The following is a 23,950-nucleotide window of genomic DNA, read 5'->3' on the forward strand; positions in this document are numbered from 1 at the left end:
CTTCACATCAGTATTGTAGCATGTAATTATACTACAATGCATTATGGAACACATCAACACAACCATTATTGTACCTTTCCTCTTAAGGAACCTAGAATAAATATAGGAAGAAAGAGTTAACAGGTACTTGAATCAATGAGGCAGAAAATTATGCTTGAAACAAGAAACCTACACTGAGACGCACAACCATAATAACCCCCTATTTATGGACAAGGAAAATGCCAGCGTACCGAGAGTTTGGACCGAACGTGTAATTCTTTAACTGGCACATATAAAATATTTAAAATAGAAAATTCAGATTCTTTTTCCCTCCCTCTCTGCTGAAACTACAGGTAATTCTTGTCTTCGCACGCGTCCCTCCCGCTCGGCTGAAAATGCACAACTGAACTTGTGAAGAGCTCCACTTCCATTTTTGGAAAAAACTAGTCGGCAGAGTTCCATTTCCGGCGTGGACATAAACTAGTCAGCAGAGTTCCATTTCCGGCGTGGACATAAAGTTTCTAGGAATATGGTATGCTTCTCTCTTACTCTGTATTTGTTTCTCTCTCTAAGTCTCACTTCTCTATTTGGTCTGAAGTGTCTGGAAATTTTTTTTTTTCATTTCCGTGACCGCTGGTTTCGTTTGTGAATCTGTCGGATGTTACCATCACGAGGTTGGTTGATTTGAACATTTCCTTTTTCATTTCATTGGTTTTGCTTTATTTATTTATTTATTTTATTTTGGTGGGGGGTTAGGGGGTTCGATTAGGGATTCCTGTTTTGTGTTCTTGGTTGGTTTTATTCTTGGAAGGTGGAAAAGGGGTTTTCGATTGTTAAGTCACTGCATTTCTTTGTTGAATTTATTTTTGATATTAAGCTATATCTTTATAAGTAAAGTCACTGCAATTCTTTGTTGAATTGATTATTTATTTTATTGAGTTTTGCTTCCAATGGTAGTGCAGATTCAGACAATCCCATATTCGGAATGATAACTTTGTTCCTTGATTGTTGCTTCTGCTGTGCAATACCATAGCCCAGATTCTGTGAATAGAGTTTTGCAAAAATAAGGTGCTAATATGAAGTCTTTCTCGTTGAAATATTCCAGGAAGAGGAAGTCGCGTACGGAACGAGATGGATGTTTATCCGGGCTGATACCCTCGCCAAGTGGAAAGAACAGACCTTCCAGCTTGATTCTTGCAACGATAAACCCGCAAAGCTCTGGCCATTGGGTCGAAGAAGGGATGTATGAAAGGAAAGGGAGGGCCTGAGAACTCGAGATGTGATTACAGAGGGGGGAAGGCTGGAAACGAAGATCTTCGCCGGAAAAAGATCTCCACCGCGCAAGGGGGAAAAAACCATATATGAGAGGGGAAGCAAGAGCAGCCAAAGCCGTACAATATGCGAAGCAAGGGGTCTTTGCTGCTCTCGTAATCCCTCGTCCACTTTCTCCCACTCCCATCTCTCTCTATCGCTCTCGTTCTCAGGTAAGCCAAGCTCTCTACTTTTCGATTTGTTTGTTTGATTTATTTCACTTTGAACTTAAGATCCGCTTGGTTGCGGAGAAATTGCTCAGGGAAAAAAAGTAAAGCTTTGAACTTTGAATTTGGAATCCATAAGTGGCCGTGTTTGATTTTCCTTCTGTGAGATTCAGAGGTCTTTCTTTCTCTTTTCACGGGATTTCTTTGCGACCATATTGGGTTTTGACCAGCAGACACTCTCTTTTAGTTGTCCAGCTTCTTGCTTATTATTTATCTCTCGTTGTTTAAAGGCAGAATTCTTTTAGTTTATGTGGGTATTGCTATATTACTTGGATTTTAGGACGTCAGTTCCATGTATTCTAGATTAATTTCAATATTTACTTCCAAAAAATTTGGGTTTTTGAAGGCACTTGAACACTGGTTTTAAGTGTGTTTTGCACTTGGCGCTGTTATTGAATTCCACAAAGTACATTTGTATACGTGGTCGCTGAGTCAAATAATTATATATATATACACAATACACACACATATATATTTATATATATATATTTCATTTTGAAATAGAAGAATGTTGGGTGTGATGGTGCACCTAAATTATAATAAATGGTTTAGTAACGTTGTTTGAGTTTTTGTTACAGGCTGGTTCACAATGACAGAACCTTCTAAGGTCATTCACGTTCGCAATGTGGGGCATGAGATATCTGAAGTATGTTCTCAGTCTATTCTTCTGGTTATCTTCTTTGATATTAGAAATAAGTTGATAATTTTACTTATCAAAAAAAAAATATTAGAAATAAGTTGAATTTCTCAAGTTAATTCTGAGAAAGTGTTAGGATCTACTTTCGATCTTTGGATTTGAAAGGATTTTAAAATTTTGTTTTTTGCATGATATGCTTGTGATCCGATGGTTTTTGTGGTTTTTATGATCTGATGGTTTTTTGGGTTTTTGTGATATTGCTTGCAATTAGTAGAAATTGGAAATTAAATTTAGAAACTGGGTCGAAGATTGCATTAGCAGTTAAATTATCGGCCAAAAATCCCTCCATTGCTGGGGGGATGCAGGACCCCACCTTTGGGAAAAAAGAATAGCCACGATGCTTATTTCTGTGTGTACCAGAATTGTGGATTTGTAAGAGAATTTTTGCAGATCGGGTGCTTGATGATTTTTTTTTTTTTTTCCTGTGGGACATATATTTTCCATCCTTATTCACTTGTGCAGATTGTCAAAGAACATGGTGTTATCATGAGATTTATTCAAGTTTCTTGCTTAGGGGCATCTCCATCATCTACATCTGTAAGTGACTGAGTTATCAAACATGAAAAGTTTGTACTGAGCATCTTGACGTGTCATGATGTACAAGTAACCCTTCTTTTATGCTATTTGCCAATCAGCCATGATTAAGGTTACCATGTGTTTTATATGCTAACTTTCTTAATTACTTGATGAGCATAAATATTTTTTTCATGCCCTTGCAAGAGTTTTCATATAATTAAATTCTACATCTCCTTCATAAACAGAATGTACGTTAGACTTTAGCAGTAATTTTTCTTAACTCTTTTGCTTAAAATAAGAAAATGAAAAATTATGTGAAAAGTGCTTCCTTTGTATTGCTGAAGAGTTGCATTATTGCAGCACTGAGGAACATCCACTGTACCATGATTTGAATGCTTACAGAGTTCTCTTTCATGAGGTATGTAATTATTTTTTTTTGCTTTTATTGCATGTACTAATGCTATTTAGCTATTCAATATTGTTTGGCATTTCTAATGATGATCAATGGAGGCTGGATAATTGAGAAACTAAAGACATAAAGCTTTAATTGAATAAGAAATCAAGGAAAATTGGTTGAAAACTTGAAGAACCCGAGAGAGAAAATAACGAGCTGGTAAAGTTTAAACCTTATGTGAATACTGAATATGATAATTTGGGGTGGCTTTCACAGTTTTATGGTGAACAAAAGAAAAAACAGATAATAAGAAGTGATCTATTGTTGTGGTTTTGTGGAGCCATGATTGTAATTTCTAAAACTTTGTGATTGTGTTGTGTAGATGTATAAATGATATGGACAGATTTTATGTATTGAATATTTAGGTTTCAATAAACTATAAAGAATTGATATAGTGATTGGAAACTTGTCATCAAGAGGGTGTGTTTTTGGGGGATTGTGATTTTGGAATGAGTATGTATTACCAAGAGGCTTATAGATTGAATAGAATGTTCATAACTGTTTATACCTATCAAAAATATCTTGGATGTGCTATGCATGAACAATGGCTGTGTGATGGATTTGGGTTGAGCTCAAGTGATATATGGATTGGGTATGAGTATGTGTATCGATTTCAAGAGCATTTTCAGATTTTGTGATATGTGAATTTGGTTTATGATTATACGTTTGTGTTATTTATTGTGTTGAACTCAAGTGTGAGATGGATAAAATGTCTACAATTGTATTGGATTGGATTACATGGGCAGCAAGCATGTTGATATGCCTTACAATTTGAGTTATGTATATCGGAGTGTGAAGTGGAATGATGTGAATTGGTACTAAATATTGAAGTGATATGTTGGTTGGGATTGTTCTTGGTGTGTATGAAGCTTGAAAGAGCATTTGTAGGTTGATATTAACAAATGGTTAGACTATGTTGAAAGTGGTTTTATTGCATTTCATGGTTGTGTTGATTGTTGTGTATTGAATTTTAATGGATGGTGGACTTAAATTTATGTGTACAATTGGACATGTTATGTGTATACCTTGTTCAAGTGGTGGAAGCAGTAGGGAATGAAAGCAAAGGAGGGGAGAGGATGTGGTCCATCCCCTCAAGGTTTCTTTCTTTTTTCCCAACTAGAAAAACGTGCCTTGCACGTTGCACTATAACTAGTATATATATATTTATATATATTGCCCAGTTGTCATATTGACTAATAATAGAGCACCCAAAATAGTCAAAACATATGACCCCCTTATGTATCAGGGGAACCGTTACACAGAGTCTATCGAAGAGAGTCAGTGAATGACAGGAAATCCCAAAAGAAAGTCTGAAGCATCCTGTCGGTCTAAATCTGATGCTCCCTAAGAGCTCTCATCTCTCCCCTCATTTCATTGAGCTGACTCTTGTAGTGTTCAGCATCTTTCTTATGCCTTTCAACCTCGGTCAGGTAATGTTTCTCTCTATCTCGATCACGTTATCGTGTTGGCTCGAGAATGACCATCTCTTCTAGTCCTCGGGCATATCCTAGTCTATGGCCAAGGACCTCCCTAAAGACAGCCGTTGCTGCCTCATCGGTATATCACTTCGGTTCTAGGCCATCCAGCTTACATTTCATCTCCTTCTGCTAGGCCTGCAACCCGGTCTTCCAATACCGGGTTATCGTCCGACCTGACCCGACCCGATCACACACATGATAAGCTGGCAACCAGGTCCGATCCGACCCATTAAAACAAAGGCGGGTTGAACCCGTATGACCCGATGAAAAAATGAAAAGAAAAAAAAAACATGCAGTCTTTCTTCTTTAGCGTAGAGGGACTGTGTACCAACCCATACCCTTCCTCGCAACAGGTCGTTTCTAGGAGATGGAGTCTTCTAGATGTGTCATTTGAACGGTGAAGATTGATCGGACATTTACACTCATCCATGTATCTTCTTCTTTGGGGATTTGGTTTCGTTTGGTCACCCATCCATCCTTCTATCCATCATTAAAAAAAAAAATTACAGAAAGAAAGAGAGCGAGTACTAGAGAGCTTGAGAGAGGAGTTGGTGGGAGAAGCCGGAAGCGAAGGTCTTCTGATGGATGTCACTCTGCGCCATCCTATAACCGCAAGAGAGAGAGAGAGAGAGCAGGAGGGACCGTGGACCTAGTTGCAGGGCCACTGTTGCTCGACCGTGGTCCGGACGATTCGACAAGCCGCAGATTAGATCAAATCAAAATGCTTTTTTGCACAACTGAGTCGACCCACACTCCCACTCTCTCCCCGTCTCGACCATCTGGTCTTTCGCTTCTTTGCTGTCCTCATTCTCTCAGCTGTTATGGTGGTTACGGTTTCGACCGATAAATGTCGGGTTGGAAGATGTTGAACCTGTAGTTAAGTCGAACCCGACTTTATTCGGGTTGGGCATATCAGGTCTTACGGACGGACGGGCTACAGGCTTATTTTGCACAGCCCTACCTTCTGCACATTGAAAAAACATTGGTTATTACAAATTTTGGCATGTGCTATTTATGCATTTATCATATTCGAAAAGAAACATAAATCCTAGGGATTATAAGTGTACTACTCACATAAGTATCTTCTATAGCGGCTGTCACAAATTTATTATTTTTTTTCGATAAGCACGTCTCCTTGTAGAAGTCAACCAAATTCGTCTTTTCAACGCGCTACATGTGTGAGCAATGTGTATAAGAATATATTTTCGTATCAAAAAACTTTATTGTGGTGGACATGTGCATTTTAAGCCCAAAAACTAGAGTAATCAAGCATAATAATAATGTAATACGAACACAAAAACAAACATATTCACTTCACTCGAAAACAATATTTAAAACAACACTAAAATGCATATTCCTAACATAATAAGGGCAGGTTTGGCAAGTGGGATGAGACACAAAATTCTCATTTCATCTCATTATTACAATTTTTTTAAATTTTCACACAAAATATAAAACAATTCAACTTTTTCAAATCTCAATTCACCTTTATCAAATTCCAAAATAATAATAATATTAAAAAATATATATTTTAAACTTTCATCTAAAATAAAAAATTATCATCTCACTATCCAAACCTACCCTAACATACTATGAAATACCTATATATCTTTGCTACCTCATGCATTTTCAAACTTGTATCTCCTTCCCCCACCCCACATTCCTAACAAGAAGTATATTTTGAAATTATTTCGAGCATTTGATTGGGAACTACCAACATAAAGATGAACTAAAAGTATTGGAGACCCTTATAAAAATATCCTAATCAAAGTAGCCATATATATAAAATAAATCAGCGTATGGATATTATCAAAGAGCACTTCTTAAGATTTAATAGTTGATGAGTCAGTATGTTGCCTATTGTTGGGATATGAGTTTAGATTTGGGACAAGTGTATTGATGTGAGAAAAAATTATTTGAAACCTTAAACCTTCTGTTTAGGGATCCGGACAAATGATTTATGGCCTGATGTGTGATTAATCGTGAGCTTCTTCTGATTCTCCCAATTTTGAGTTGAGATTTTCTACCATGCAAACCCAATGTTAGCTATGATAAACAAACGGATTTACCATAATAATATTTAGACATATTAAATGGGTAGATATGTGGTTTAATTTAAGAAACAAATATATACCTTAAAGGCGTCGCTGCCCCACCTCCCACACAACTTTACCCATACAAGGGAGTCGACCAAGCTAGTCCCATTAGCTAGTGCTTCTTCGTGGCTTCCATACGATAGATATATTTTGTGCAAGTCGTGGTGGAATGCGTTGAAGTGCTTACGAAGTTGCTCGGTCACTCAATCGGTGGTTTTCGCATTCACAATCAAACACAAAGTCACCTTACAATTATGTGTCATCACGTTATTTTGGCGACGATTATACTACGACCACTTTCAAACAATCGATATTAACAAACAAATGACTTACACGAACACAGTTGATGAGCTCCTCCTTCTAAGCTTGTGGGACATCAGGGCATCGTGCATAACTCATATCGTAGTTATGTTTAATAATCCATGTCACCTGTGTCGTGAGCATGGAAGCGTTCTCACAACATGGGGCAGTTTTGCTATCGTTTATCTTCAAAAGCACTTTCCCGTACTTCCTCAGTTTCTCAAACTCGGTGCATTTCGCGGGCCCACAAGTACGTTTCCTTTGTTCCTGGTTTACTATAGGCATCGTGGGGGCGTCTACAACTATAGTCCTTGTGTATGGCAGGCACTTTCTTCACCTCTTCTTATCATTAACACAAAACTTTAGTCAACATGTCAAATCATATCTAACATCACATGATTCTACATATTCTGAAGACACTATTCGTGCCCTCCAAGATTGTCAACTTTTAGCTGACCTGAACGTGGATTTCCTATCAAAAGCTTTTCAAACTGTTAATTCTATAGATAATCTAAACAACTTGCTAGCATACGACTTGCAAACGTTGTCTAGTGCCACCTTAACCAACGAAAAAATATGTTTTGATGGCCTTCAGGAGGAAGCATCAAACTCCAACGTCAAACAATAACTCTTAGATCCCATGTCTAATAAGACGAAGCTCTATAGTATTTCCCTCGATCTTTTTAATCATGGTTGGGTTGCTCAGACAAAGAGTGGAAGAATGTTAACAGAAAGAAAGTTCATGTTTTTCAAGATATTAGAAAATGTTGGAAAGAAACTTTCTCCTGCTTTAGCAATGTCATCAAGCAGCAAACAAGAAAGTTCTGAGTCTGCAATTGCGAGGAAGTTGCTTCAGACAATGGTGAGTCAAACGATAGTAGTAAACTCAGATGGAAGTGGAAACTTCAAAACTATCAATGATGCTATGGCTGCTGCTCCAACCAATACCGAAACTAGTAATTGCTACTTTGTGATTCACGTGGTAGTCGGGATCTATGCAGTGTGTTTCCGTTGCCAAGAACAAGCAAAACTTGATGATGATCAGAGACGGTATCAACCAAGCTGTGATCACAGGCAATAACAGTTTCGTATTTATAGCATTGAATTGTTTTGCCTTGTGTAGTGATGACATTGAACTGTCCTTGTAGTGGAAGTCTTGGGTAAATGTTGTAGTCTTGAAAAACAATAGCAACATTTCCAAATATGAAATCAACCATGCCATAGATATCGCATTCTCTGTAAAATTGCCTCATTGAATGTGCATATATAATGTGTATTGGTAGCCTTTAAAACTACATCTGTAAAATGTGGAGAGGTTAGCTCCGTTTTGGACTGCCACGACTTGGTGTTTGATTACTCCAGTAGTGTTGTGAAAGGCAATATTTGTTGCTACAAAGCCCTAACTGACCACAGGTTCAATATGAATTAAAATCGTAACACAAGCGTTAAAAAGACAGTGATATATTATTTTTGTATAATCACTTTGTGGGTAGAGTATTTCCCATATTATAATGAAGAGTTTGAAGTTGCAATTTAGCTTACCAAATGTCGAGTAACTAAATGTAGCCCAACCATCCGCGAAACTATTATTGCTTGTGATCACAGTTTGGTTTATACTATCTCCGATCATCAAGTTTTGCTTGTTCTTAGCAATGGAAATATATTCTGCATAGATCCCGGCTACAGATATTGCCTTTCACAACACTGCTGGAGTAATCAAACACCAAGTCGTGGCAGTCCAAAACGGAGCTAACCTCTCCACATTTTACAGATGTAGTTTTAAAGGCTACCAATACACATTATATATGCACATTCAATGAGGCAATTTTACAGAGAATGCGATATCTATGGCATGGTTGATTTCATATTTGGAAATGTTGCTATTGTTTTTCAAGACTGCAACATTTACCCAAGACTTCCACTACAAGGACAGTTCAATGTCATCACTACACAAGGCAAAACAATTCAATGCTATAAATACGAAACTATTATTGCTTGTGATCACAGTTTGGTTTATACTATCTCCGATCATCAAGTTTTGCTTGTTCTTAGCAATGGAAATATATTCTGCATAGATCCCGGCTACCACGTGAATCACAAAGTAGCCATTATTAGTTTTGGTATTGATTGGAGCTGCAGCCACAACATCATTGATAGTTCTAAAGTTTCCACTTCCATCCGGGTTCACAATCACCCTTGGCTCACCATTGTCTAAAGCATCTTCCTCGCAATTGCAGACTCGAAATTTTATTGTTTACTGCTCAATGACATTGCTAAAATTGGGGAAAGTTTCTTTCCAACATTTTCTAATATCTTGGAAAACATGAACTTTCTTTCTGTTAACATTCTTCCACTTTTTGTCTGAGCAACCCAACCATGATTAAAAAGATCAAGAGAAATGCTATAGAGTTTAGTCTCATTAAATATGGGATCTAAGAGTTCTTGTTTGATGTTGGAGTTTGATTCTTCCTCTTGAAGGCCATTTGAACATGTTTCTTCATTGATTAAGATGGCACTGGACAACATCTTCTAGCAAGCTATTTAGATTGTCTATAGAATTAACCGTTTAAAAATTTTTCAATAGGAAATCTATGTTCTGGTCAACTAAAAGTTGACAGTCTTGGAGGGCACGAATAGTAGCTTTGGAATGCGATGAATCATGTGATGTTAGATATGATTTGACAAGCTAACTAAAGTTTTGTGCTGATGATAAGAAAATGTGAAGAAAGTGCCTACCATACACGAGGAATACAGTTACGGATGCCCCCACAGTGCCTGTAGTAAACCAGAAATAGAGGAAACGTACTCGTGGGCCCGCAAAATGCACTAAGTTTAAGAAGCTAAGAAAGTGCTTTTGAAGATAAATGATGGCGAAATTGCCCCATTTTATGAGAATGCTTACATGCTCACGACACGGGTAACATAGATCATTAAATATCACTACGACATGAGTTACGCACAATGGTCTGATGTACCACAAGCCCAGAAGGAGGAGCTCATCGACCGTGTTCGGGTAAGTCATTTGTTTGTTAATATCAACTAATAGCCAAAATAACGTTATAGCACATAATTGTAAGGTGACTTTGTGTTCGATTGGGAATGCGAAAACCACCGATTGACAATGACCAATCAACTGCGTAAGCGCTTCAACGCATTCCATCACGACTTGCACAAGATATATCTATCATATAGAAGCCAAGAAGAAGCGTTGGCTAATGGGACTAGCTTGGTCGACCCCCTCATATGGATTAAGTTATATGGGAGGTGGGGCAGCAACGCCTTTAAGATATATATTTTTTTCTCAAATTAAACCATATATCTACCCATTTAATGTGTCTAAATATTGTTGTGGTAAATGTGTTTGTTTATCATAGCTAACATTAGATTTGCATGGTAGAAAATCTTAATTCAAAATCGGGAGAATCAGAAGCTCACGATTAATCACACATTAGGCTATAAATCATTTGTCCGGATCCTTGAGCAAAAGTATAAGGTTTCAAATAATTTCTTCTCATATCAATACACTTGTCCCAAATCTGAATTCATATCCCAACAATAGGCAACATAATGACTCATCACCTATTAAATCTTAAGAAGTGCTCTTTGATAGTATTCATACATTGGTTTATTTTATGTACATGGCTAATTTGATTAGGATGTTTTTGTAAGGGTCTATAATATGAGGTATGGTTTTTTAATTCATTTCTATGTTGAGAGTTCTCAAAGGGCCGAAAAGGTTTCAGTATATACTTCTTGTAAGGAATGTAGGGTGAGGGAGGGAGATATAACTTTGAAAATGCATGAGATAGCAAAGATAGATGGGTATTTCATAAGAGTTCTTCTATAGGGCATCCTACACCACACACGTTATGTGGCTTTTTTGTTTTTTTTTTTTTTCAAATACTAAAACGTGCGTTTTATTCCAACCCCCATTCGAAATTTTCTACAGCTCCTCTCCCAATTCGAAATTTTCCCCAGCTCCGGCGCGCGTCAAGTACATGTTCGTGTGTGTTCAGTCGTGCCGGCGTCCTCCCCCGTATTCTCTCTGAACCACCAACCAAAGCTTCATCGCTGACGAGTTGTTCTTTATTCACTTTTTACAGATCGACAATGTATCCGTAGCCCAGCTTTCTCTCGCAAGGTATTGTCCAAAATCTGCTTTTGTTAGCTTTTGCTTCAAAATCTTTTTTTTTTTTTTTCCTTTCTTTCGTAAGATGCCTTGGCTCTCTGAATGGAAATGTTTCAGATTTTTCTTTTTTTGTTTTTAAAGAAAACTCATTGTTATGTTAGCCAGTTGCCACAAGCCAATGGGATCTTCCAGTTAAATGATTTACATGAAAAAACCCAGTAAAATTTCCTAACTTGAATTTTGATATGACTTTTGGTTGCATTTTACCGCATGGAACCATGCTATTTTGCCTCTGTACTTTGTTATTAACTATGCTGCGAATTTGTTCCTATAGCTATATTACAGTTTCTAGCAGTGCATAAAGAAAAGCCTCTAAGATTTGTAATGTGAACTGAAAAAATTGCAACGTTATGATTCACTGCCATGTTATTACAGTTTGGTCTCCAATGTTTAACTGCAATAAACATTGCAGTAAAGCCTGAGTATGGATTCACTTGTTAGTTAACATTGCAGTTAAAAATTGCATAAAGAGAAGCCTCTAAGGTAGAAGATGATTGCCATCATTGTTAGAAATCATGATCGGAAACATCTCAAGGTAGAAGATGACTGTTGTTTGGTTATAGCATTGGATTATCTGGAATGAGGTTATCCCCGCTCTATTCCAAGACTAGTTTATAAACATACTCAGGCCCATTTGCAAGTTGTACAAATCTATCTAGTCAATATTTTCTGATATCTACAATATCAGCAATTTGTTTTTTTTCCTATTTAGAGAATTTTCTTTCTTGATGCCACTACAATGTGTCTGGCTAGCTAGCCTTGTGACACATGCATGACAGCTATAACTCTTTCAGTGTATGGACTTTGACCAGATTGCTTGTACCTGGGAATGTCAGAATTCACTCTTTTTTCTCCCCTCTTAAATGCCTGATTTCCCTCCAAGTAATATGGTCCTTTACTTTCCTGGTGCAAGTTATCGTACTTGCCAATTTGCCTGCATCAAGTTCCTGGATCTAGATGTTTTCAAAGGCATGCTCCAAAGTCCCAAAATTGGGTCTAAGATAGGTGGTCAGCATGTGTTATCACGTGCATGTAATCCAAGATTCGAGACTTTCATTTATTAAAAGAGAGAGAGAGAGATCCACAGGGTCATAAATACCATTGATGGAAGATACATGAGGAATAAGTGGTTATTCATGGATGATTATCTTTTACTTTCAGGGGTTTGCAGAAAAAAAGCTTTTGCTTTTGGTCATGGGTTGCTGTGCTTACTCGTTAGTCATTTCTTTTAAAATTGGCATGGGAAAAAGATCTTTTAACGAATTCCTTTGTATATAGAGAATATTTGTGGTGCTTGTGCTCCAGTTCAAATATATTTATAATATATATATATATATATACCACACAGCTGAATAGAGGTTCCCCCACTACTGCAGCATGAATTAATATATTACATAAACCTAAGCTAGGCTAGGAGAATGCATGCTTGGGGCATTCTTGAGACACGATTCTGATTATTATTATGCATACATCTATCTAATTACTTTTACAATAATTGGTTGGCTTTGCAGACATGCAAATTTGGTAAATCTTCCCTACTCTTCCTTTCCAAACTTTCTTCTTTAGATCAAATGAAGGATTTTTTTATCAAAATGGGTTCTTCACTTGTCTTAATCCATGATGCATTTGCCTAACAGTCCAGCAGGAGCATTAGTTCAGACCCTGCCTTTGATAAAAAATAAATAAATAAAGAGATCATGAAATGCCCATGATAATAAACAGAGCAGTAGCTATAGCTAACAGGCTTGTGAGGAGAGAGCTAACATGATGATCTCAACTCTCAAGAAAGGAAATATATTAAGCAAGTATCTATGACTAATTTTGACCACTGATGATGCTATAATACTAGACTCACTACTCCACATTTTTTATGGGTTGACTTTTGAGAAGAAGCAGTACGTACTACGCAAACACATTACACATCTTTTTTACGCGGTTATTGCTAAAATAGCTTGTTTTTGTTTTTTGTTTTTAGATGAGTGGTGTTGCTAAAATGGTTTTTGGCATCGTTCTAGGTATTGATAAACAATCCTACTAGTATGGAAACAAATTCTCTCTCTCATTCAAAATCTTGAGTAGCTTACCTCATATGGGAGTGCCCTAGTGTGCACAGCCGCAACAGTACACTACCTTTTCTTTCGGGTAAGAAATCCTCACCTTATCTCACCTTCTTATTACAATTGAGAGATCTTGAATTTCTGTATGTGTCATTCTTAGTTGTAAAAGCCTGATGGGTGAAGAGGAAGATGATAGGCCATCGAAGCCTTCTACATCGATTTCACCGACCCAAGTATGATACGCATTGGTCATTTCGATATCTCAGAGTGTCTGATATTTTCATTTAGTTAATATATTTTTTATTGTTGTATTATAGGGCTATCATGGTCCCGTAAATCCATACTACCCGACAATTATGATGACACCAAATACAAATTCAAATCCATATCTGTACCATTGGAGTAGCCAGGTAGATGCCATCTTTTATATTTTTTTAAAAAAAATTGTATTTGCATTCAAGGCTTTTTAACACGACCTAATTGCAGCATCCATCGATGCCACCTATTGGACAGACTATGCCATACCCTCCGTTGAGTAATCCGGAGGAATTAAGAAGATTTCAAGAGATTGGCCAAGTAGATGTCCTTTTTAATATTTTTTTAAAATTTTGCATATGTGCATTTGAGTCATTCTAACCCTGTGCATAAATGCAGCATCCATATATGCCACATGTTGGAACAATTATGCCATACCATCTGTTGAGTAATCCGAAGGAGTTGAGAAGATTTCAAGAGACTGGCTAGGTAGATGTCCTTTTTATTTTTATCGTTTATTTATTAAGTTTTTTGTATGTGCATTTGAGGCTCTCTAACAATGTGTCAGCATCCCTCGATGCCACCTGTTGGATCGATTATGCCAAACCCTCCATTGAGTAATCCGGAGGAGTTGAGACGATTTCAAGAGACTAACCAGGTAGATGTCCTTTTTATTTTTATTTTTAATTTTTTAATTTTTTTGTATGCGCATTTGAGGCTCTCTAACAATGTGTCAGCATCTCTCGATGCCACCTGTTGGACCGATTATGCCAAACCCTCCATTGAGTAATCCGAAGGAGTTGAGACGATTTCAAGAGACTAGCCAGGTAGATGTCCTCTTTATTTTTATTTTTTAAATTTTCCTTATGTGCATTTGAGGCTCTCTAACAATTTTGGTTTTTATTGTATATATTCCTTTCTAATATATGTCTCTTTTTCTGTGAGAATTTAGACTTGCAAAAAAATATTAGATGATGAATCACAATTGCACAACCATCCAGAATCTCAATTTAACACTAGCACACAACCAATGCCATCGGGCAATGAGGAGGTGTGAGGTTTCGCTTATTGGTTTAATTGTTTCTACCTTCATTTTCGAAAGTTATTATGCACGTGGTATTGAATATTATTTGTGTTGTTTCAGGTGTGTGACGACACCAGTGCGATGTAATTCCATAGAGATAGGTGCTTATATCAGACGATGTATGAAAATCTTAATTATATTACTATGTTGGTCAAGTATTAGTGTGATATGTTATTGACTGGACCATGCCCATGTTTCTTGGCAGCATTGTGTGACTAGACAGGCGACAGCTAATTTTTTGGCAGCATCATGCGATTGGACTTGTGTAGAATTTTTTGTAGATATAAATATTGGCAACTTCTGTAGATAAACTTGGCCAGTTGATTTTTTGGCACCGGACCTGTACAGAATTTGTTGTGAATATAAATATTAGCAGCTTGTGTAGATAAACTTGGCTAGCTGATTTTTTGGCAGCATCATGTGACTGGACTTGAATTTTTTGCGGATATAAATATTGACAGTTTGTGTAGATAAACTTGGCTAGATTGTTTATAATGTTTTTGTGGATGAGGGTTATATCTACACCAACTCTTTTCCTTGGATAATTTATCTCCTTGTATTGTAAAGTTGCTTTAAATGGATCATTTTGTGGCTGGAGTCCAAACATTTATTTCTTAAAGTTTTGAGAGGTCAAAAAGTAATCATATTGAAGATTAGTTTGACATTATGTTCATATCTAGAAAAGAAGATGAAAAGGTCTATCCAATATCATTGGATGGATGAGCCTGCAATAGTAATTTTCAGCTATCAGGGACTTAAGATTTCAGAATAACAGACTTGAGTAAGAGTAATCTTTGATGCAAAATTTACGGCTGTAGATCCGATATAGAGGTGTGATTGCTAATGTTTGCTTTCTTTTATGAACTCTACTTGCAGTATCATTCATGATCTGCAGTCTACTTAGAGGCACAAAGCTTAAAACTTTCTTTTATGAACTCTACTTGCAGTATCATTCATGATCTGCAGTCTACTTAGAGGCACAAAGCTTAAAACTTGTTCAACTACTTCAATCATTTGATCATCGTAAGCAAGTCCCTTATTATTACAATACAAGCAGAAATGTTTGTACGTTCTTCAATCCCTTGGTTATTACAATACAAGCACTTGTCCCATTCCCGTGTTATGCACAGAAAATTAAGAAGAATTGTTACAAATTACAAATTAAGATAGTGAGGAAGAAGACAGATGGTTATATAAGAAGAATTGTTACAAATTACAATAGGGGCTGAAAGATATCCTTTATGGGCTACCAACTTGCGATTAAAGGCATCAACTTGCGATAGACTTAAGAGTCCTTTTGGGATCATTCTTGTAAAACCTCAAAATAAAAATGGAACAGTTTAGCTAACATAAATACAAGTTCGAATCTCCCCATACGCTCTTGCTTATACTGAGGGTAAAGGGACCCACCCTCATTTTCTCAGAAAAAGGGGGAGTAAAGAACCCCTCTTGACATCCTCCTTCAAGCTCTTGCATTTTTCTGATGATTGGATAGCTGACTTGGGTGATCATAAAACTTCATATGAGCAGCGTCTGCACTCAAGACCGGTACTGAGCCCGACCAAAGGAACAAATTACAAATTGGTTGTAAGGTTAAGATCCATAAAATATAAACAGTTCACAACAGTTTCTATGGTATAGCATAAAAATGTAGCCCGTAAAATGCTTCACACTTCTAGATGAGAAGACGGATTATACAAAACAATCAATATGCATAAGCACATTCTAATAGCCATTAGAAAGTTTCTGAGTTGGTCATGCAGTGGTGACAGTAAAAAAGAATTCGCACTTCATCATCATTGCATGTATCATCAGCTTCATTTTATAAGCTACTAATTGGAACAGTTGCTTATGACAGATAATAGTGGGTGGACTCTCAGTAACTTGTTCCCAAGGCAAAGAATGCTGATTTGATGATGGTTCCATAGTTCAAGATTTATAGAAATAGCACAACTAGGTACCTGTATATTTGGTTGAAACAATTTTATTCAGTAGTATAATGAACTGACTTGAGAAATACTATTCATAGATGCTTTAAATCAGCCTTCTGTTTGAGGATGAAAGACCACAAAGTAACTTGCTGGTGTTGAGGGACCTGATATCTATATGACGACCATAATCTACCACACAGAGGTCAAACTCCAAGGTGATTGTCATGGGTAACCCAAAGGTGCTCCAAATTCAGTTCACTTGATTTAGAATCCAATCTTGTAAGGCTTTCTAAAAGGTAAAGACTATGCAGAAATAAATTAACACGTTTGTCCACTTTCTTGCTAGCTTATACATGGGATCATCCATGCTCCCGTGAGTTCTCCAATAAGGCCCTCGGCTTACATATATCCACGATCTTCTTCCATCCAATAACTTCCAACACCACTTGTGTGCACAGATTCAGACAAAAAGATAAACATTGCTAAATATCGAAAATGAATTATGAAAAATAATGTCATTGTTTCCTAGCTTGAACACCTCCCACCACAGAAATTGACGTGTTAAATAAAGCTCACAAGTTGACTACAAGGAAGTAGGTTATATGTTCTATATTCAGTCAATTTTGTAGTGTTTGGTCACACATTACAGACACTCGCATATGCAACTTTTCAGCTGTCCAGAAGAAGAGGAAATGGTATTCACTTACCGGTGGCTTAAGTAGTTCTTGTTACCAACCTCTCCCGTTCATCAAGTTTTTTAACCTTTATAATGCCAAATAGAACTTGAAAGCCAAAAAATGCACAGAAGACATATGCTATAGTTGCAGGCACCTGAAAAGAAACAATTTAAGCAAAGCACTGAATAAAAAAGAAGGAATAAAAAAAAACAATTTAAACAATTTAGCAGGACATGTTTGTTAATTGATATTACCCAAGCTTGAAGAAACATGTCAGCAATCTTGAATGGTGTTCCTAGTCAATAATCCTTGATTTTTTTATTTTATTTTTATTTATTTATTTTAAACTCCAGTATTGGGATGACAACATAGACCTGATCTGCCACTACAACATCAAAGGATGGCCAAAAAATAAATAAGAAAGCAGCAGACGAAGAGCAACAAGGGCACTAGACAAGAATCTTTACAAGCTGGAGAAAAATCCTCTCACTCCTGTTGACCAATGGCACCGCCTGCCAATTCTTTAGACCCAATTGAATAAAAGCATACTCCTTACTCTTCAAACCGGCAACAACATCTAATTATTTTTTCCCAAGGCATACCCATTTTCCCATACACATTCAAAAACACAAGATAACCCTTAGTGGAAATATATCAAGCAGTTGAGGTGCAATTAGACATCCTGCAATCGTTAGTGAGAAAATAAACCAATATACCTTACAGATCTCATGGGAAGCCCATTTGTTGATTTTCTTTATAGATTGAGATGAAATGTATCCACCCATGCTGGCTCGAGAAGCTGCAACTACCATAATCATTTCTTTAAAATTAAAAGCAAGCGTAGCCTTCTTTTGGAATCCATCGAAGTTGACCATGCCTAGGAGCTTATACAATAGGGATGTGGAAAGCTCGTTCCCAGCGTTGAAAAATGTAGAAGATGATTCGAGACCTCTTGTATCAAGCTTCAATGCTATTTCTTTAACTACATAAGTAAATGTAGATGAGGTTTGGCCGGTCAATAGTAACTGTTTTTGTTCGCATCGCATCTTTCGGAAGATTAGCTCTACTATAATCCTTAAAAACAACCCATAAGATTTTTGGATTAATCTCAAGACAACGAGACTCTCTTATTTCTATAAGAAAAACCCATAATGTAGCAAACCGCTTACTACTTCCAAGGATATCAACCAATGATAAGAAAATCCCTTCAGGCATTTCGTCAAACAACTTGGGCCCTATCTTTCCCTCCCCGTCCGATAAAAACAAACATTCAAGTGACTATAGCCATACCCTCCTATTTCCAATGACAACTCGATTCCTGTTCTCCCAAGATGAATTTCATAAATCTTACCACCGTATTCCTTCAACTGCCCAACGGCATACTCATCAATTGCATCAACCATAAACAGCACCTCGTAGCCCTTCTTCTTAAGCCTCTCCAAGATAAACGTGTCCACTCTCGAGATATTTACCCCGTCACTGTACTGGGGAACCAAAAACCAGGTTTTGGTCAAAAACTTACCGTGGCATGGCCGCAGATCTGGATGCAGGGACAGTCTTCTCTTCGACGTCGACTGGAGTTTGCAAGGGAAGACTTTGCCCTAGAATAACAGAGAGGAGCGCAATAGAGAGGAGTACAGAGAGAGAGAGAGAGGAGCACGGGACAAAAGAACACGAGAGAGAGTGAGCACGAGAGAGGAAGGCTTCAGTGGAGGAAATCGAATTACAGAACCGTGATGTGGCGCCCAGACCAGGTTTGCCACGTCACGTGTACAGTGTAAAAAATTTAAGCAGGTAGCTGAGTAGAATTTCTGATTTCTTAATATCATTATGTTAGGAATAAGTTTTTTAGTGTGTTTTAAATATTATTTTCAAGTGAAGTGAATTTGTTTATTTTTGTGTTCGTATTACATTATTGTTGTGGTTATTCTAGCTTTTGGGCTTAAAATGCGCGTGTCTACCACAATAAAGTTTTTATACAAAAATATATTTTTATACACATTGCTCACATATGTTGCACGCTGGAAAGGCGAATTTAGTTGATTTTTACAAGGAGATGCGCTAGTCAAAGAAGAATAATAAATTTATGACAGTCACTACAGAAGATACTTATATGAGTAGTACACTTATAGTCCCTAAGATCTATGTTTCTTTCTGAATGTGATAAAACACATAAATAGCACATGCCAAGAATTTTAATAACTAGTGTTTTGTCAATGTGCAGAAGGAGATGAAAGGTAAGCTGGATGGCCTAGAACCGGAGCGATGTACTGATGAGGCAGCAGCGACTATCTTTAGGGAGGTCATTCGCCATAGGCCAGGATATGCACGAGAACTCGGAGAGATGGTCATCGCCCTGGCCGTCCGTGCTGCCTTGCAGGACAACCTCTTGACTTCCCTATGGGCAACATCTACCTCTTCGTCCAGACTAGCATCCATTTCCTTATCGCGCCTGCCAGCATTTACCTAGCGGGTAGAAGCCTCCTTTTTGTCCAAAAGTGGGTTTACCTCCCCAACAACAGTCTCTTCGACAGCAAAGTCAAAACTGAGAACTAAAAAACGGGGCGCCTGGTGAGAAATTTCAAACTCAAATGTTGCAGCCAAGTCGGAGAGTGCTCGATTTGCTAAACCCTCAAGTATCACCAAGGCTTTGGGAAGTTGTACAGGCGAGCGATGTGCTAAACGTAGAAGATGGAGTACCGAACAAAGGAGTAGCCTGGAGAGGGCCTTTGATTCTTTTCAATGTAGAGGACGACACCACGGTCTTGGTCAAGAATAGACGACCTTTGACGTGGGAACGGTCAAGGGTCGTCAAGAAGTAGTCTATGTTATCATGGGTCAGTAGGTATTCAGTCCAAAGATTGTTTGGGTGGCCCTCTGCTTAGATGCGAACCATTTAAATTAGGGCCAGCTCCTGTTCGGATAGGGGTTTTAGGGCTGCCAACAAGCCTTTCTCCTTAGAAATTTTTTCCCAATTGTCCCTAATGGAAAATTCCCATTGAGGAGTCTCCGAACTTGGGAAATCCCAACCCTTACTAGAAATAAAGAAAAACTTTTTTGTCCAATTCTTAGCGCTCGAGTGGCGAGTCTCAAATCGAGCTAGTGTTTGTCCTTTATCTTTCTTTCGGAAGCTCAGAATGTTGCCCTTAGTAAACGGTTGTAGATGGTGAAAGGCCAAGAACTCCCTAGCAGTTAGATCGTGATATTCTTCTCCAATGGGCTCAAGGGCCATGTGAAAGACAACACACGTGCACAGAATGGCCCTTCACGCATAAGAATGAAGTTGGGCAGTAGCAATACGAAGAAGGTCAAGAAGGTCACGTACGGGGCGACAAAACAATAGCCTCAACCCATGTGTAAGAGCACAAATAGTTAGGGCAACCTTGTCATTGAATCCTTCTTCGTCTACGCAATCGTGATCAAGAATCTCCAGGTGAGCCATGTCCGGGATGCCAAAATCTTCCCCGACTGAATAAGAAGTCACAAGAAATTGCAAGAAATTGCAAGAAATGAGAAGCTAGAGAGGAAAAGCAAAGTGCGAAAGGGAAAGTATCGTACAAACTGAATGGGGAATATGAGGGGTCGACCAGTCTAGCATTATGACTTGACAACATGATGCAACAAAAGTGGAACGACTTTACGTTACCTAGTAATCGTTGCCACGTCATGGACAATCAAAATCCCATTTCTTAATGAGCTAGCAGGGTGACCCATCAAGTTTAGTAAAAAGCCTAGCGGGATAGTTAAGAGGCCCAGAATCCAATCCGAGTTGCTCACAGCCTGAAAAGTAAATTAACAGCTTTGGGATAAATCATCATAGTCATAAAGATGGATTAAGCTAAAAATGAATTTCTCACGCCTACGAGCGAAGAGAATTAGCGGGGTAACTGGAGGGTCTAATACTGGCCCAACTCCAAACACAAGTGCAAACAATGGACATGGCCCTGATACTCTTCTGGTTAGCAAGATGGATAAGCTATAGTGTGACATACAGATAACTCATATTTATTAGAGATAAAATTCACGCCTATTTAACTGTGAAGTTAATCAAGTCTCAGTGATAATCCTATATGTGCCTGTGCCTATATATATATATATATATATAGGTACCAGGTAACTCCCGAGAGACTTCTAAATAGATACTTGAGTTATTATACATCACTCTTTACTGACTTAGGCATTAGAAAGGTCGCAAGCATCCAGTGCCATCAACCCTTGACTTGCAGGTTGACGATACCATTTAGACAATTTCTCATCTAGTGCTCAGTGGTGGGACACGTCCTTTAAACATGCAGAATACCATTTAGACAATTTCTCATCCAAAATTTACTACTTGTTTCTTCTTTCTATTGGTTCCAGTCTTCTTAACCATTGGGACCTTTCTTCTCATTGACGGTCTCCTTTTCCCTCAAATAACGTGGAGGCTTAATATTTCTTTCTCTTATCGGTCACCATGTTCTCTTTTACTTTCGTTGAACCAGACTCAAGCTATAATTATGCAAACTTATGCTCAAAGTCATCCAAAACGCATTGGAATGCATTAACATGGTCATCACTTGGGGATACACACGTTGTTAATCTCAGACATCTTTTAACCACAAGGTCATACCGTCCTACATCTGCATTGACTCGCAAGTCATCATAGTTACTCCTGACTAATGTGTATCTCCTCTTTAAGTCTTTCCTCCATCAATATAAGACATATTTCTCTAGCACCTTCTAAATATTCTTTATCTAACAAATTTTAAATGCATACCTATAGATAATCCCCTAATCTCAAACAGGGCACACTTGCATTTAACTTATACATGATCATCTAAGGTGGATATTTCTTTAAAAACATCGAAGGTGGTAATGCAAACTTGCTTGCTGACAAGTGCACAATAATTCCCCAAATCGCTTTAAACTTTGCATTTATGTACAACGTTTGAAACTGCCTCCCAATGCGCTATGACGATGTGCATGGTATCGTTTGGTTGGAAGAATTGAAATCAGTCATTGTCTCCACTCCACCTTCTTCCTTAGGGCATTATCAAATTAATTGACAAATTCCTTTAATATCGTATCGGAATACACAAACCAATCGAAGAAAGCGTTTATACTTTTAGACTGTTGTGTATTGCTCATACCAACCTAAAATGGCTTCTTGTTGTACACTGATACCCAAAATGACTTGTCGTTGTACAACCCATGCAACCATACATTATCAGCAAGGTCATACTTATGAAGTATCTACCCCCACTTTTTCTCAAATTCTTTGCAACTCTATGTATCATAGACTGCACTTTGAATGAAAATTTTCAACCTTGTGTTGAATTCCAAGTGGGATCCCAATTTCTCGGGTTGTTTCCTTATATGCCATAGACAGTATCTATGACAAATGTTTAGGAATACAATGGCGATATCATTTTTCATTGTCTAGTCTTGATTTGTTATGATGGATTTAGGTGCCTTTTCATTCATGCACTTCAACTATGCTTGAAACAACTACACAAAAGGCATCACGTACCTATTTGTTAGCTATGTTGTATCAAATGTGATAACATTTTTGAAATACTCATATGCTGCTCGACTTCCTGCCCTAGCCCACAACACATTCCTGACTCTGCACTCTTCGTCCACATCTATGACAAAATAAAATTCATCATTCCTCTCCATCATCCTCTTAAAGTAGTCATTTAATGCTTCACCAACTCATTTACTAAGCCTCATGTGTCTATTTTTGTCAATAAAATTTTGACAATTTTTCTCTTGGGAATCTAAATTCTCAAACATCCTCTGCGTCAATAACTAGTGCACCAAAATTCTCATTCATTCGAATACCCGCTTTGTCATTCAAATCAAGCATCATTTGATTGTATTCATCTATACATTTGTGAGATTTAAAAAATCTATACTTCTGTGGACTAACAGTACTATGATTGTGAGTAAGATCAATAATGGTCAAAACCCATACACCATTTACCAAGTGAGCATTTACCTTTGCCTTACAGTCCGTTTTAATTCTTGGTCGTGGCCTTGATAAATTATTGTGGCTAGGATAGTACCTACCACCACGTGCACAACCAATTGTCACATACATCGCATTCTTATCTACCTCTCTCTTCGTCCTTTTTGTGATAACCCCTTTTGCTTGACATATCATTTGTAATAGAATGGAACCTCTTTGTTAGTGACCAAAACCACACTAGATTTTAGAGGCTCAACTTGTTCATCATCAGAGCATACTTCATTCGTCCCCTCTGCATCAGGCTTTATATTTATCTTAGATAAAGTTTCTGACAATAATATTTATGTTGGGATTAACATTTCTATTATATACACTGGATGTTAACTCATCGAGCTAAAAGTGTACCTGTTAGTAATATGACAAAGTTTGATCAGTCGTGTGTGACGTACCTGCAACATTTTTTTCACTTTCAGTACTAAATGGGCATAGTTGGTCAGCAGGGTGTCATCATCGAATCTGCAATTACACACTGTGTTAGAACTACACATAATGAGAATAGTTGGTGTAACAGCCCGCTAGAAATTCAATTGTAAAATTTCTATTAACTTTAGGAATCTCGTGAAAACCCCATAAGTTTTCACAAATCCATTAATCGTATAGGTTTTTGTCTAACTACATAGTTAGTGTTATTATTTATTATGGTATCAGAAATGTGTTTTTGATTATTGGAGATAGTTAGAAATGTCAAA

The 23,950-nt window shown here is 37.6% G+C and overlaps 2 long non-coding RNA genes across 8 annotated transcripts; one reads left to right on the top strand and one right to left on the bottom strand.

Annotated features, from left to right (window-relative positions):
* Positions 1–289: 289 nt before the first annotated feature.
* On the top strand, positions 290–15,118 carry LOC122317955. Of its 7 annotated transcripts, none has more exons than XR_006244687.1 (16): positions 290–511; positions 1,085–1,463; positions 2,096–2,163; positions 2,677–2,751; positions 3,091–3,148; positions 11,008–11,199; positions 13,263–13,389; positions 13,465–13,537; positions 13,622–13,714; positions 13,791–13,880; positions 13,959–14,048; positions 14,128–14,217; positions 14,297–14,386; positions 14,512–14,610; positions 14,704–14,762; positions 14,849–15,118. It is a non-coding gene; the product is annotated as an uncharacterized LOC122317955 (long non-coding RNA). The 7 variants fall into 7 exon arrangements; XR_006244689.1 differs by having other exon boundaries at positions 11,162–11,199; XR_006244690.1 differs by lacking the exon at positions 11,008–11,199 and having other exon boundaries at positions 13,223–13,389.
* Positions 15,119–15,656: 538 nt separating this feature from the next.
* Positions 15,657–19,014, bottom strand: LOC122274194. The gene is made up of 3 exons (XR_006228240.1): positions 17,968–19,014; positions 17,282–17,405; positions 15,657–16,194 (listed from the first exon to the last, which is right to left on the bottom strand). It is a non-coding gene; the product is annotated as an uncharacterized LOC122274194 (long non-coding RNA).
* Between the last annotated feature and the right edge of the window lie 4,936 nt (positions 19,015–23,950).

This window comes from Carya illinoinensis, chromosome 8, assembly GCF_018687715.1.
Source record: "Carya illinoinensis cultivar Pawnee chromosome 8, C.illinoinensisPawnee_v1, whole genome shotgun sequence".
NCBI classification, from domain to species: Eukaryota; Viridiplantae; Streptophyta; class Magnoliopsida; order Fagales; family Juglandaceae; genus Carya; species Carya illinoinensis.